Source organism: Equus przewalskii, chromosome 17, assembly GCF_037783145.1.
Source record: "Equus przewalskii isolate Varuska chromosome 17, EquPr2, whole genome shotgun sequence".
NCBI lineage: Eukaryota > Metazoa > Chordata > Mammalia > Perissodactyla > Equidae > Equus > Equus przewalskii.
In genome coordinates this window covers 46,088,119-46,104,454 of record NC_091847.1, presented here as the reverse complement: position 1 = coordinate 46,104,454, position 16,336 = coordinate 46,088,119, and the positions used below count along the sequence as shown (strand labels likewise).

General features: G+C 35.9%; 1 long non-coding RNA gene and 1 pseudogene across 2 annotated transcripts in view; one reads left to right on the top strand and one right to left on the bottom strand.

The window, feature by feature from the left end:
* LOC139076808 (uncharacterized) overlaps positions 1-12,285 on the bottom strand; it is a 148,461-nt gene extending 136,176 nt beyond the window's left edge. For both annotated transcript variants that reach the window (XR_011528791.1, XR_011528792.1), the window contains exon 1: positions 12,139-12,285. This is a non-coding gene — a long non-coding RNA (uncharacterized lncRNA). The remainder of the gene's footprint in view (positions 1-12,138) is intronic.
* An 8-nt stretch (positions 12,286-12,293) lies between these two features.
* LOC103552387 (DNA primase small subunit pseudogene) lies at positions 12,294-13,782 on the top strand (annotated as a pseudogene).
* Positions 13,783-16,336: the final 2,554 nt, after the last annotated feature.

The following is a 16,336-nucleotide window of genomic DNA, read 5'->3' as shown; positions in this document are numbered from 1 at the left end:
TGGAAAATACGACATTTAAGAAAATTACTTTATGAATAATTCACACATAAATTTTTCTGAAATACAGAAGAACAAATAATGAGTTTAAGAATGGCATTGTCCTGGAATGAAATAGTTAATTGCCTACCATACCTGATTACAGATGCATTGCAAGTTCCTGCTGTTTAAGAGAAAAAGAAAAGAAAACTCCTTTAACAGTGGACTGATTCTTGGTATTTCCACATTTAATAGCAGTCATCTGGCTTAAAGCTTTGACTGCTTAAATGCAAATATTCTTGAAAGGAGTAAGAAATTTAACTTCTACTACGTATTTATGACTTATTATATACAACTTGTAAACCCTTGAGTAGAAGTGAGGAAACTCAGAATTTGAGAGCACAGAATGACTGAAAATTTGAGGAGAGACTATCTCTGAGAATGGATAGAATATGAAACAGAAGAACTGAAGGTATTCAAGGCCACTAATGCATACACTTGCCGATTGTGTATTTTTGCACTGTATGTTTCTTACTAATATCTCATATTAAAAACGATATTTAAATACAAGTAACCCCTAGACCTCAAAAGTGTTTACGATATTTCTGATGTTCTATATCTTACTTTTTTCCATTTTACAATTTATAAATTACTATCGCTTCAGTGGAATTTTTAAAGCAATAAAAATATTTGTATTTTCAATTAAAAATAATCTAAAACAAAGAATGAAGCCCTAATACCCATGCTAAAAGTTTGCACATGGTGAGCAAAGGACCTTCAAGTATCAAATCTAATTTCTCTTATTTTCAAAAGAAAACATGGAGATTCAATGGTTTGCCAATTATAGTCAGAGGCGAATTTCAGATTAGGACAGAGATCTCCTAATTGCCAGTCCCAGTAATTAGTGTATGCAGTAGCATTAAAATCCTTCCATTCACTTCCCTCTAACACTGCCTCCCATCTTTCCGTGTCTTTGTCCTGTATTTCACATACATCCTCAATGGAAATGTCAATAAAATACTACTAAGGTATATACTTATAATTGAGATTGTGTCAAATAATTCTTAAGGAATTATTCTCCTAAATAATACCTATATTGTTAAAGTCAAACATCTGAGCACAGAAGATTACACTGCAATGAGAGGAGAGCCTGGTACTAAGGAACCCACTCTGTGGCTTCCACCCTCTACCCCACCATTCCCTTGAATTACTGTTGGGAGTGTTTCCTGAGCATGTTCCATGTTAAGCTTTGGATCAAAGATTTAACCAAGCTGCTTCAGACTGAAACTGAGAGAAGGAGGGGAGTAAGTTTGATGGGATCTGCAGATACAGTGAGAATAAAAATAAATAAATCCTTTGCTTAAAGTTTGCAAAACCTTGATGTGATAAGCAAATATAAGTCAGATTTTGAGCAATCAGGAGAAGTATTACATATCCTTAACGTAATCCCGAAGTTTTTATAGCAAGTTGAAAGGAGAAAAGAACAGAATCTGGGCCAGGTAATCAAGGCTTGAAAAATTATATGTCACAATTGATACACAATAATGTAGACAGACATGAATCTACTGGAAAAAATTTAGGCAGAGCTTAGGTCATTGGGATAGAACAAAGACAACATCATGAATGCCAAGTCTGAGTAGACAAATGAGGGATAGATTTGAAATGTATCTAGAGCAGGAGTTCACAAGAAGAAGACTATAAAATGTCACAGGGAGGAGTAAACTCGGGTTATGGAATGGAAGGGGAAATAAGAAAGCCAGGAACATTGTTTGAGATTTGTCACAAACAGGGGTCCCAAGTGGAGTCATGTTGAAAGGGAACTCATTCTATGTGCAAGGCACGAAGTAGGTAATTAGTTGTCTACTAAGCTTGATTTCAGATGCATGGGAAGGTCCTACTATATGAAACAGTAAGAAAAAAAACTCCTTTATCCATTGACTAATTGTCGATTTAATATTTAACAACACTAACAGCACAAGCATTTGACTTACAAGCTTTGATACTCCATAGAAAAGAAATCTGTTGTTGATTTTTTTTTTTACCTCAGCAAGGTGATGTTAGGATTTATGTTAAATCTCTAGTCTTCGTAAGTCTGGAATACATAAGACTGATGAACCACACCGTGGTTTACACACTGGTAGTTTCAACATGCCTTTCTTCATATTATTTTTGTACTGTATATGTGCTTCTATCATTCTGGAAGTAACAGTGAATTAATAATTATGTGTATTCATGTCTTCCTCATCTAATACCCTCACTGAAAATCCCTAAAGGAAGGCATTGTAACTCTTACTAATTCGTTATTCCCAAAACCTAATGTGGAATTTTATATATGATGGGCATTCACTATTGGTTGATCTGAACTTTATTAAAGATAGTTGTGCTCAAGAAAAAGAATAATTTTCAGCCATGTAAATCATATATTATTAATTCTTCTTACTGGCACACGGTCTGAGATATGCTTTTCTTTTTTCAACTTAAGCTCTCCTTTCTAAACTGGGCGTCATATTTTAATTTTCACTGTCTTCACTATAAAATTAATTGGTGTTAAGAATGCAAATTATGTTTCTACTTCTATCTGACTTACTATTTGTCCTTGGATGCCACAACTTCTTTTTTCCTAGATCTAAATTCCAGATAATAATACTGATTTTTTGGGTAATGTAGAGTGGTGCCCTTTATTCACTTTTAGTAGGCTGTGCTGTTTGAAATACTCTTCTAGTACAGTAATATTTTTCGATGCAATATTGAACAAGCTACCAAAAATCCTTTCTCAAATATTGTTGTATAAACATATATTTAAAAATATAGAGAGAGTCTTACCTGTTCATCTTTCAGACCAATAGACCAGTAGATTCTATTTGGCTGGAGTTTGGGGAACAATTTGTATCACTGGAACAGAGTCAAGCCAAATGTTTCATGTCCTTGTTCACATCAGCAAGGTGATTGAAGCAAACGAGCTCGAAAATAAATGTGGTCTATAAAGGTGTCCAAAGAAGGTTTTGTACAATTATAGCATTTTATCAAGACACCAAAAGTCTTTGCTAGGAAATTCTTGGCTTCATGTTACAGTTGCTTCAACTCTCATAAATATTTCTCTTTTTGTAACTGTGTTGCACTAAGATATTTTGATGTGCGAAAATTTAGATGAAGTCAGATATGACACGGTTGATCTTATTTCAATCGGCTTATGCTAGATTTTCTTAAAGTTCCTTTTCTCTGAATAATATACTTTCCCTTCTTAAGAATATTTACTAGTAGCTAGAAACTAACCCACTCCAGCTTGCAGAGACCACATCCTTAGATCCTTAGACCTCCTCAGCTTCTTCTGAGTAAGCAACAGACTTCATGATCTTGCCACCTGCCACAGCCAATTGCACTAGGTGGACAGCCAACTAAAACTGTGTCAATTGGATTGTCTCCAAAGATTGTGTAGTCATTACCCAGAGAGATTAGAAGATGCAGTCTCTGCACCAAAAGAGTCCTATGTGGCTGTCACTGGGCTGCCATGATCAACTGGAACAAAGAAATCTGATGTGCAAGGAGAAAATTGAACGAAGCTGACTCACAGAGACAGAGAGTAAGAAATAGGGATAAGAGCTTTTTTAGCATCTGATTATTTTACAGTTGTTGGTTCTTGTTCCCATGACTAAATTCATCTGCCCTTTTACTGGAAATTAGGAATATTTTCTTTTCTTTTTTTAAAGATTTTATTTTTCCTTCTTCTCCCCAAAGCCCCCTGGTACATAGTTGCATATTTCAGTTGTGGGTCCTTCTAGTTGCGGCATGTGGGACGCCACCTCAGCATGGCCTGATGAGTGGTGCCTAGGTCTGTACCTAGGATCCGAACCGGTGAAACCCTGGGCTGCCAAAGCAGAGCACACAAACTTAACTCCTCGGCCACGAGGCTGGCCCGGAAAATTTTCTAATTATAAATGTTCTTTTTCACCAGAGTAGAATTCAAGCTCATGTTTGCATGTCCAACAACTAGGACTATATAGGCCTCACAGTACATATTAAAAAAAATGATTATTGATTAAAATATAACACATTTTTAAAATATTAGTTTGTTTAGATACTTTGATTCTAAGGAATCAAATAGGTAATTTAGAACTCCTATATCTGATAGAAGCATTACTGAGAGAGTCCCTGATATGGTATAGGTATCGGACCAATGGTTTTACATTATCTCATTTTATCCTCCAACAAAGCTAGGAGTTATGTGTTATTTCCAGCATTTGACAGACGATGAAACTGAGATTTAAATAACTTTCCTAAGGTCTTAGAGGCAATAGTGGTGAAGCCAGAATACAAATTCAGGTCTCTGAAACTCCAGAGCCCATGTTTTTTCGTATTTAATTCACGTTAAGCTGGTCAGGTTCATTTCTATGAATCCAGTTTATGACTAGGCTGTTCTTCCAGTAGAACAGCAGCTTAAAACACGAAGCTAAAGACTACTGAAGATGGTTTAGAACATGTGTAAGTAAAAGCTTGCTAAATTAATAAAGTGAATGAATTTGGAATTAAAGGACAGAATAAACAATGTTCTGGATGGATGGTTTAGAATATGTGCAAATATAAACTTGTTAAATTAATAAAGTGAATGAATTTGGAATTAAAGGACAGAATAAACAATGTTCTGGATGGATGGTTTAGAATAGGTGTAAATATAAACTTGTTAAATTAATAAAGTGAATGAATTTGGAATTAAAGGACAGAATAAACAATGTTCTGGATGGATGGTTTAGAATAGGTGTAAATATAAACTTGTTAAATTAATAAAGTGAATGAATTTGGAAATAAAGGACAGAATAAAGGACCTATGAAGTCAGAACTTTAGCTAATTGCTAAAGACTGAAAGAGAACTAAAATCTTTCAAACGTGATTTAACATAGGAATTTCTTCCGATTGTACCTTATAGAGATTAAGATGATATCTTTTCAATATCTTTAATTTCAACACTATTATCTTTTATGAAGATAAAGTTGGCAACTTCTTTGTTGAAAAAAATATTACTTAGCAGTCTCTAAGCATGTCATCACAAATGAATGGATAAATACTTTTATGACAAATATCTGAAAAAGATGATTCATAGAAATGAATATTTTTACAGTATTGTTGTAAAAACCCACACTACAATAGCTGCTACACATTTGACTAGATGTTTCCTATTAATGTTAAAATAGATTTATCTCTCAAAATATTCTGATTTATCTGATCAAAATATTCATGAAAAATTATAAGTACCACTTATTTTTAATGCATTTTCAAAATGTTACCTTTTGCCAAGGGTTGCTGTGAAATTGCGCTTTCCACTGAAGAGATTGGCCCAAATTAATGACTCACATAAAGCACATTCAATCCCGAAGTTCTATTTTTACAAAATAAATCCATGAAAATAAGTTTGACTAAGCTACTTAAATACATCTGTCTATTAAGCAATGTTATTTGCATTTGGGTTTTGCTAATATGTCATCAAAAGACAAAAAAGTGACTTAACTCTTCTAAAAGCTATAATTATGTCCTTTTAAACTTTAAAAAAATTTTGACTAGCAACCAGTAGATTAAAAGTAATTTGCACAAATTTAGGAAAACAATTTTTTTTTTTTTAAAGATTGGCACCTGGGCTAACAACTGCAGCCAATCTTTTTTTTTTTTTCTGCTTTATCTCCCCAAACCCCCCCTGTACACAGTTGTATATCTTAGTTGCACGTCCTTCTAGTTGTGGGATGTGGGACGCCACCTCAACGTGGCCTGACGAGCGGTGCCATGTCTGCGCCCAGGATACAAACCCTGGGCCGCCGCAGCGGAGTGCGCGAACTTAACCACTCGGCCACGGAGCCAGCCCCGGAAAATAATTTTTGAAACATCACTCTCATGAAAGATTTTAGAATAGAGACTAGAATAGGCATTTTAACATTTTAAGGAAATAATTTATTTTCGATGACTTTAAAAGAATCTCTTGCCTTAAGAGTTATTTATTTTTTGTTTTGTTTTTAATGAAAAAGAAGACTAAGAGACCAGTTCATTCTTCGAGACAGCCTCTGTACATTAAACAAATATCAATCATAGAAAAAAATCTGCAAAGGAAGCATTTTTTAAAGTATAGCAATCCTCAAAAATAGGATAAATATCCACGGAAAGAGAAATAGAATCAGATATGAAAAACAGAAAACAGAGCTGAAACTTCAGATCTATTGGGCTTTGCCTCCAGCAGCAGCAGAGTAGATAGGGAGCAGCAGAGACAAAAAATACCTCATAGAGGTGGACACTGAATCCAGCTCACTATTTGAATCCAGGCCTACAAACGGGCAAAGAAAAGCTGTAACTCTTTCCAAGGAATTGAATCATATAAATAGGCATGCCTAAAGACGTGGGGGAAAGATAGAGAAATCTTCCCACTGAGGACAGGTACCAAGCTTCTTGCTAGGCCATGACCCGATCTGAGGTTTCCCCAGTATCTCCAGAAGATTAAAGTGCTGAGCAGACAATATAAGATCAATTATATGCACAGGATTGTAAGGGCCAAATCAAGACACCCAAAACTACAAACAAGGGAAATATGAGCACAGAGTGGGGATGTGGGGGAGACAAATGCCTTCATAGATAGGCCTACAAACCAAAATTCCAAAACAAGTGAGGGAAAAAATGCTAAGAGCAATAGCTTAAAGAATCAAAATTCAAAAGATTTTCACTTCACATACAATACAAAACAATAAATCTAAGACAACTTTAAAATAAGTATGTTGCAGATTTTCAAAGGCATAGGAGAAAGGAAACCATGAAACACAAGAGCTGCCCAATAGGAAAGACAATTCATTCTAAATATCAGGTATTAAAACTGTAATCACTGAAATTAAAAAGTTAGGAGATTCCTTAGGTTGAAAAGGGACATAGTCAAAGAAAGGATTCAAGTATTTGCTCATTATTATTAAGAATGCATACCAAACATAGAAGACTTAACAAAATAAAAAGTAAAAACAGAAAAAAGAAGTTCAGAGACAGATGTCAAATGACAGATTTAGTGAGAGGATCTAATTGATCTCTAATAAGAATGCACAAGAAAGACAACCGAGGACGTATTGCAGAAATAACACTCCAAGATGTAAAGCTTCTACAGTTGGAGGACTCGAATCTTCAGAGGGAAAGTACACATGGAGTGACAAGCAGGAGGAACAAGAATTAATCACTGCATCAATGCATTGTAGTGAAATAATGGTAGTAGTGTACTAATAAATAATAGTAAAAGTAAATAATTGGTGTAAGAATAAGTAATGAAAAAGAATTTCCCATTTAGAAATATATCGGGGGGACTCCCTTCTTACTACCAGGCCCAAGAAATTAGAGTGTTCCATATGTTCCTTTTAAAAATAAAGTATTAAATAAAACACCCAGAACCCCAAGGAGCAAATATCAAACACTCGAGGTGGGGAGGGGGGATTCCTTGCTTTCTTTCTTCCCCCATTTTTCATTGGAGCTCGATTTGAAACAATTGAATTCATCACACTTTTAAATTAAAAAGTACATTGCCATCATCTATCTCTGCCAGTCATCTTTCTTATTTTATTTTTGTCTTTCTTTCATGGCCAATATTCTTATTCCCTTCATACCATAGCTAATTTGCTTGATCTATGCCCTTAAACATAACTTTATAAGATACACAGTGCGTTTGGTGGATATTTCCAATTTGCCTATATGGTGTAAATTTCATTCTGTTTTCTCCTTTTCTTATCCAAACTTCTGATTAGAGGTCCTTCAGTGTTGCTGGAACATGTTCACTTATTCTTAATATTTCATATTGAACCTTAGTAAACATCCACCACATTTAAACATCCATCACATCTCATAGTGATGGACACAAGGTTGCCATCAACTCTGTCACCATAAACAACACCACAATCGATATTCTTGTCCTCATCTATGTATGGATTTTTCTGAGAATTTCTGTAAGATATATATACAGGATCATAAAATCATAGGCATATTAATATTTACTTTAGAAAAAATTACTTTCCACTGCAAGTGCATGAAAGTTAGCGCTCCATACATATTCACCAACACTTGATATTTTTATCCTTTTTAATTATCGTCCTTCTGATGAGAGTACAGTTATCTTTCACTGTTTTAATTTGCATTTATATGATAATGAGTATGAGAGTTTCCTTGTGTACTATATAGCTGTGTAGAAGACTGATCTATGGTATTTTGTCTCTTTCATTGGTTCATTTTTTTCCATTGGAGTTTTAGTCTTTTCCTTGATTAAGAGAAATTATTTCTATATAACAGATAACAATCCCTTATTAGTTTTAAATTTAGTCAATAGCTTATCCATTTATCAGTGGTATCCTTCATTGGACATAAACCCTTACTGTTGATAACATCACAACAATTGGCTTATTCATATCATAGTTTGTGCTTTGGAGGTCTTGCATAAGTCTCTTCCTGCCTATGGTCCACAAAGCTATTATCCTAATTTTCTTCTAAGAATAATTCTGTAGACTATGGTGCTTATGGTGCAAATTTCTCATTGTCTATAACATGTTTGTACTCCTCCTTTTTATTGGGAATAAGGAAAGCCCAAGCTTATTTTTCTCCAATTAGAGAGTCTGTTTTCCCCAATATCTTCTAACCATTGATTTTTAGCGCCATTTCATAATATATCATGTCTCCATATATGCATTTACCTATTTCTAAATTTTCTATTCTGTGTCATTTACCTACTTGTCTCTTCTTGCATAAAGATGATATTGGTTTTGTAACCATAGCTTTGCAGGATATCTCGATATCTGGTCAGTATTCTCATTCATCTTCTTATAGTGAACCTAGCACCCTATAGGTGTCTAGTCTTCAACATAAATTTTTGAATGAATTTGTTCAGTTACACCACAGATTCAGAATAATTTTTTTGAGATGGTATTAAAAGCTAACTTGGAGAAAACTGATAATATTTAACACATTTACTGTGTTATGCCATTCCACCATGAATACCCATATAGCTTTTTATTTATTCAAATTTTTTTAATAAACTTAATACAGCCATTTTCTTAAAGATTGTACATTATTGCTAAGTTGGTTCACGTTTTTATAGCTTTTATTTTTAGTTGATTTAGTTAGTATTTCTGGATTAAATATATATTAAATATGATATATATTTATATGTTATATATTATATATTTACATGCATAAATATATATTATGTGTAATATATCCTATGCAATAAAATATATCATATATGAGGGTGGGGCCTTCATGATGGGGACTAATGCTTCTATAAGAGACACCAGAGAACTTGCTTCCTCTCACTCTTTCTGCTATATAAGGACACAGTGAGAAGGTGGTCATCTTCAAGCCAGGAAGAGAGTCCTCAATGGGGAACTGAATTGGCCAGCACCTTCATCTTAGACTTCCCAGCCTCCAGAACTGTGAGAAATAAATTCCTGTTGTTTAAGTCGCTCAGCCTATGGTATTTTGTCATGGTAGCCTGAGATGACTAATTCAGATTTTGTTACCAAGAAGTGGGGTGCTGCTATAACAAATATCTAAAAATGTGGAAGCGGCTTTGGAACTAGGTAAAGACTGGAGGAGTTTTGAGGTACATGCTAGAATTATGGAAATTAAGGGTGAAGAGAATTCAAAAAAGAATACCGAGGGTGTGGCTTGACTATTGCTTGATAAAGAGATCACGGGATTATATAAGAAGAAACACTGTTTAAAGGGGATCAGGACAGGCTGAAATAAAGAAAGGGTATTGGACCTAGATTCGACAGGACATAACAATAAAGCTATTTGACTGCGAACATGCACCATTTTTTAAGAAAATGGAAGAATCACCCTAGAAAAAAACCAAGCTTACAGATGTAGAGAACAGACTAGTGGTTGCCAGAGATGGGGTGTGGGCGAAATGGGTGAAGAGAGTCCAAGGTAAAACTTAATTTTAAAATATATAAGTCCTGGGGACATAATGTACAGCATGAGACTATAGTTAATACTACTGTATGGCATATTTAAAAGTTGCTAAGAGAGTAAATCTTAAAAGTTCTCAAGGAAAAAAAAAGCATCACAAGAAAAAAATTTTGTAACTATATATAGCGACAGATGTTAACTAGCCTTATTGTGGTGATCATTTTGCAATATATGGTATAAAATATTGAATCGTTATTTTGTACACCAGAATCTGTTTTATGTAAATTATACCTCAATCAAAAAAAATAAAAAGATTGACCTTGAAGATAATTCAGAGATCATTAAAGCCATCACTTCAGTTTCAACAGGCCGGATGGCCTCCAATTGAAGCTATGGGGCTGGGGTTACTCAGAACCTTTCGAAACCTCACCTGGAAGAGCCTTGGGGAAATGACCTCCACCTGCCAGAGTTTTGAGGCCACAACTCCTGGCCTGCAGAGCAAAGGGGCAGGACTATTGCCTCAGTGGTTCCAGAAGGCAGAGTATGGAACAAAAGTAGATTATTCTGGAGCCTTACAATCTGATGGAATTCACCTTGCTAGGTTTTGACCTACTTGTGATTTATTCTTACCTTGCTTCCTATTCCTCCCTTTTGGCATGGAGATGTCTATACTATGCCTGTCCCATCATTGTATTTGGGAAGCATGCAGCTCATTTGGTTTCACAGGTTCACAGCTAGAGAGGAATTTTGCCACCCACTCATACCTCAAGTCTCACTCACAAGTGATTTTGATATTTAGATGAGACTTTGGACTTAAAATTTTGAAATGATGCTGAAAAGAGTTATGACATTTGGGGCTGCTGGAGCAGCATGACTGTATTTTGTATATGAGAAGGATGCTTGTGGGACCAGGAGTGGAATGCTATGGGCTGAATTGTGTCCCCCCGGAATTCATATATTGAAGGCTTAACCACCAATGTGATGGCAACTGGAGATGGAGCCTTTGGAGATAATTAGATTTCAATGAAGTCATGAAGGTATGACCCTCATTATGGAATTAGTGACCTCATAAGAAGAGACACCAGAGAGCTCACTTCCTCTCTCCCCACCATGTGAAGACTCAGTGAGAAGGTAGCCTTCTGCAAGCCAGAAAAAGAGCCCTTCCCAGGAAACCAAATATTGATCTTGGACTTCCCAGCCTCTAGAATTGTGAGAAATAAACCACTGTTGTCTAAGTCACCCAGTCCATGGTGTCTTGTTATGACAGCCAGAGCTGACTAATACAAGTATTTTTCCAAGCTTCTCTTTATTTCACGTATAATAACTTTCGTTTTTCATTTTTCCCTTCCTGTCCAGCCCTTGACAGAACACATTTCCTTTGATGGTTTTAAATTCATACATTTTTCAACTTTTTTCTGGTTGCTACCTGTTCCTTCATTTCTTTTTTTTTTCTTTCCTAATTTACCAATATCTCCATCTTCCTGAAAGACAGGATAGCTACTTTAATATATTCTATCTCCTTGCACCCCCAAGCCCTTCCAGGGTCTTCTTCCCCAGCAAGTTCTTTCGTTTTCCCTAGACTTAACAAAAATGCATTTCAAACTAATAAAGACCTATTTATGAAAAGTAAACCTTACATTTTTAAAGAAAATATAGGAGAATATATTTATGGTCTTAGGATAGGGAAAAACATTCTTCAACTAGATCCTCTCCAAAAAATGTGAATCATGCTAACTTTCTGCATTGTTCTAGATAGGCAATGTATGGGAGAGTCAAGTACCAATTGACAGGTATCTTTTTGTCACTGTTTTGAAATTTAGATTACTAGTTCTGAAAGAATCAAATGAAGTTTTACCCAGAGAGAAAGCATGTCTTACTTTCGCAAATTTCTAAACCTCTTTGGCCATAAAGATTTGGAGACTAATAAGCAAACTCTGAACTCCATCTGCAGTTAATTCATTCTCTCTGGAGCTCAGACTTCTGGCAGCAGTTACACCTAAGCAGTGCGGGCAAATAAGCACGATACTTAGCATTCTGTTTCGACTTCCTTCTCTTTCTCAGGGATTCACAGGGTTTTGCACCAAGCAACTTGGAGTGTATTAAAAACCACACTGAGAGCTTCTGGGTTGGTGACTATATGGAGGTCCGGGAAGAGCGGGGCGCCTGGAGAGGGCATGGAAACTCAGCGCCCCTTCCCTCACACCTTGCCCTACTGCCTCTTCATCTGGCTGTTGATTCTCAACACGCTCATGTGCTCACCTTTCCACAGAAGATCTTTTTCCTGGAATAGGCGGGGCCTCCTTCTGTCCATCTGAGCAATGGGCCTAGCAACGGAGCCCAGGAGCGCCTCCCGCCGCCAGGCCAACCCCTAAGTGGGAACTACAATTCCCGGCGGCCCCTGCAGACAGTGGGCCATGGCCACGCAGCGCCTGCGCAGTGGCCAAGGCTCCAGATGTGCTGTGCTAGCCAATTCTTGCGGTAATCCTGCCGGGGGGAGTTCCGCGCTCTGCAGAGAAGTTTTGACCCGATGAGCTGCTCAAGTTGCGTAAGCTTTATTACCAGAGGATCTTTCCTCATGTCCATTACTATCGCTGGCTCAACCATGGCGGAGTGATAAAGTATCACTTTCAACACTGGGAATTTTCATTAACATTGACAGATGATATTTACAGTTGCTACCAATCCTTCAACAACCAGAGTGATTCGGAAAAGGAGATGCAGAAAATGAATCCACACAAGATTGATATAAGCGCAGTATATTCCCACAGGCTCAATCAACACAATACAGTGAAGCTGGGAACTTTCCAGGCTCAGGAAAAAGAATTAGTGTTTGACATGGACATGACAGACTAGACGATGTGAGGAGATGTTGTAGTTCTGCAGGCATATATTCTGAGTGCTGGACCCTCATGAAGATGGCCATACTTATCATCCACCAGACATTGACAGAGGACAGGAGATTTAAGCGTCATCTCTGGGTATATTCTAGAAGGAGAGGCGTTCATCGTTGAGTCTGTGATGAATCAGTTAGAAAATTGTTCCCAGTACGTTCTGGGATAGATGAGTATTTGAGTCTTGTAAAGGGTGGTCAAGAGGTCAAAAAGACAGTTTGTCTAAGTGAAAAAATTTACCCTTTTGTTAGGAAATATAAACATAATAAAAGACTGCTTTGAAGAATATGCCTTGGTTGATCAAGATATTCTTGAAAATAAAGAAAGATGGGATAGGATGTTAGCCCTTCTTCCTAGAGTAATTCATGATTGCTTCCAAAAACTTCAACAAGGATTCCAAAAGCATTACAATCCACTTCAGGATTGGCAGCATTTGAAGAGGGTAGCCAGCAGATGTGAGAATAACATCAAAAAAGACAAATGTCGATCCTGGCTTGAGTGGGAGATCATGCTCTGGTACTGTTTTCCACAGCTGGATATTAATGTTAGCAAAGGAATCAGTCATTTACTGAAAAGTCCTTTTAGTGTTCGTCCTAAAACAGGTTGCATTTTTGTGCCTATTGATTTACAGAGAGTAGATCGATTTGATCCATTTACTGTTCCAGCCATAGGTTCCATCTACCATGAAGTGGATAGCATTTCCACTAATGAAGAGAAAAAAGAGGAGAACGAAGTTGAATCTGATATCAAACATAGAATCAGAGACTATAAGAAGACCAATCTAACTCCTTATGTAAAAGCTTTTGAACAGTTTCTTGAAAACCTGGATAAATCCCAAAAAAAGGAGTTCTCAAGAAGTGATTTACAAAACGATTTCTGAAGATAACTCCCCTCAAACCAATATGAATATCTTCTACCTTCAATCAAGAATCAAATACTTCAAGATCCACGTAATAAATATGGCAGAACTGTGTATGCCTCTTAACGATCAAAGCAAAATTTTCTTTTCTTCAGAAATAATTATTTTGAAAAGATTCCTGAGACCACCAAGGGAGAATGTCAAATTTCCTGGAAGAAGCAATAATGGGAAGAATAAGTGATTGCAGATAAATTTGTAAAATTTAATGTTGGACAAAAATAATTCTAAGATTTCTGATATGAATACTCAGTTCTACCAGTTGCCATATGTAGAGGTAAGTGAGCAACAATATGCCCAAGACTTTAATCTCAGCTCACTGGATACAGACTCCATATTTCTGGAGTGGATATTCTGGGTGAATGAGGGCTTTGTCCTTAAGTCTTAGATACTTAAGTCAATTATACCTGGAGTGTGTATTCAGTCACTTCCTAATTTTGCTTACTGATATTTTGTTAATCAAGCCACACCCCAGTGCTAATCTTTTAAAAATCATGTTAAATGGAGCATCTAAACCTACCAAAACTTCAATTCAAAAGATATAAGTTACTAGATTACAGTATTAGGGACAAGAAGAGTATTTTTTACAACTATTGCAATTGTACCTCCTAACTTCTTGCCTGAGAGAACAATTGGATTAGTCTACCATAAAGAAGCAGCTTAAAAAAAATAACCAACTTCACCAATATAAAACCTGTTGCACTTGTCAAAACACTTGAACTTTCTATATATCCAGATACTTAAATTTAATTTTAAAAGTTTCGTTTCTTTCGTGTTTCATTTTGTTTGATAGACTTTGAAGTGTCGGATTTCTTTTGCCTTGTTTTACAACCAATCTAAGCAAAACAGTTGTTCTGGTTTATATTCTATCTTCCGAGAAACATAGAGAAGCAAGCGATTAAGCTAGTTCTTTCCGTGACTTATGAAAATTTTCCTTCTTTTGCATTTCCTTTAACACTGTTTTCTCTATAGCCACACAGTCTTTTTTTTTTTTTTTTTAATCTTTTGGGTTATATGGAACAGATTCTATAATGCAGTCAACACACTGAAATGCAGTGCTTTTCTTTCTCCTTTCTAATTTAAAAAAATATATTAAAGACTGCAAAAAAAAAGGAAAACATTCTGGATTGTGGTTTGTATATGAGGATCAAGAATGGTACAGTAAAAACCTACATCAGCGTTGATTTGAAGAAAACCCAGATCAGCGGTCCTTTCTAGAAGCATTAAGAGAGATCGTAGCCCCACCTAGTGTCCTGTGGTGGGATCACATCTTGGAAATGAAAATATCATGGGCAAGATCGTAGATCAGGCAGTTAGCATAAGGCTGGATGCTGACAGGTACAGTAAAAGGGATATTGCTATGTGTTTCTTAGTTACTGTCCTAAAAAACAGGCATGCAAAAGAAACCGTTCTTAGACCTGAGGAATTTGCCAGATGTTTACAGGGCCAATCAATAGAAGCACTCATTCATATATCAGCTTTAAAAACGGGAAGGTTTGATATGATATGAACTCTGATTGGGTGGAAATAAGAATGGTATGGTGATGGAAGTCAGGGTGGCTGTAACACTTGGGAATAAGAAAGTTCACACACTTCTAAGGATAGTTGTACCTATGCATAAATGGGGTCATATTGTGCTTTTATTTTTTTCTTTTAGGCAAGTGGAAGATTTAAATACACCCATTTTGGAATTGGATTGAAATAGTAAACAAAAACAAGTAAAGACATAGAAGGTATGAATAATGCAATCAGTATATTTGATTACATAACTATGGCTATACAAGGGGCAGAGGGCTTAAATTCATCAAAAAGAGAATAATCTTTATTGTCTATCTATTGAATATTTACAAAAATTAACCATGTACTTAGCTAAAATGAATAGCTTAAATCCAAGAAGTAAAGTGTTTATATATCACATTCTCATAATATCGTAAAACTAGAAAAAGGGAATTTAAAATGTATCATAATTACTTGGGAATTAAGAAGCCACTCAACTCTTAAATCAAAGGAAACAGAAAAATAAAAATTATAAACTAAAAAACAATGAAAAGGAGAATGCAACAGAACCTAGGAGATACAGAATAAAACAGGATCCAGAAAAACAATGTGCCCTCACAATACTTCATTATCAATAAAGAACATGAAAAATAATGGAGTTAGTATTTACCTTAAACTGTTAGAAAAAGAATGACGATCTCAAATGAAGAAAGAGAATTAATAAAGATGAAAAAGACTAATTTGCTTAAAAACATTTTATTAAGAAACAATAGTATAAGACAGAAGCATACCTATTTGTGTCTGGTTGGAGTAGCCAAACACAGTATTATTTCAGTCATTCCAGTAGAGTTTTCAAAGCCTGACTGCCTCATAAATCCAAATCGGAAGCAATATAACGTTTTTAATCATTACCTTTTTCAAAGTGTATCAATGCTCCGTCTAATTTAGAATTGCTGTAAGTGTTTCTTACCACCCAAATTGGGCCCATTTTGGTGTTTCACATGTTCCTGCACAGAGGCTAGAAGTGACTGCCAAGCTTTGTCCGTATAAGGCCACAAAATAATGATCTTATGCTTTGTGACCTGGATGGTGTCTGGTGTCTGCCTCAACTAAACTCTCCGCTTGTTGCTCAAAAGCAGCCATAAACACTATG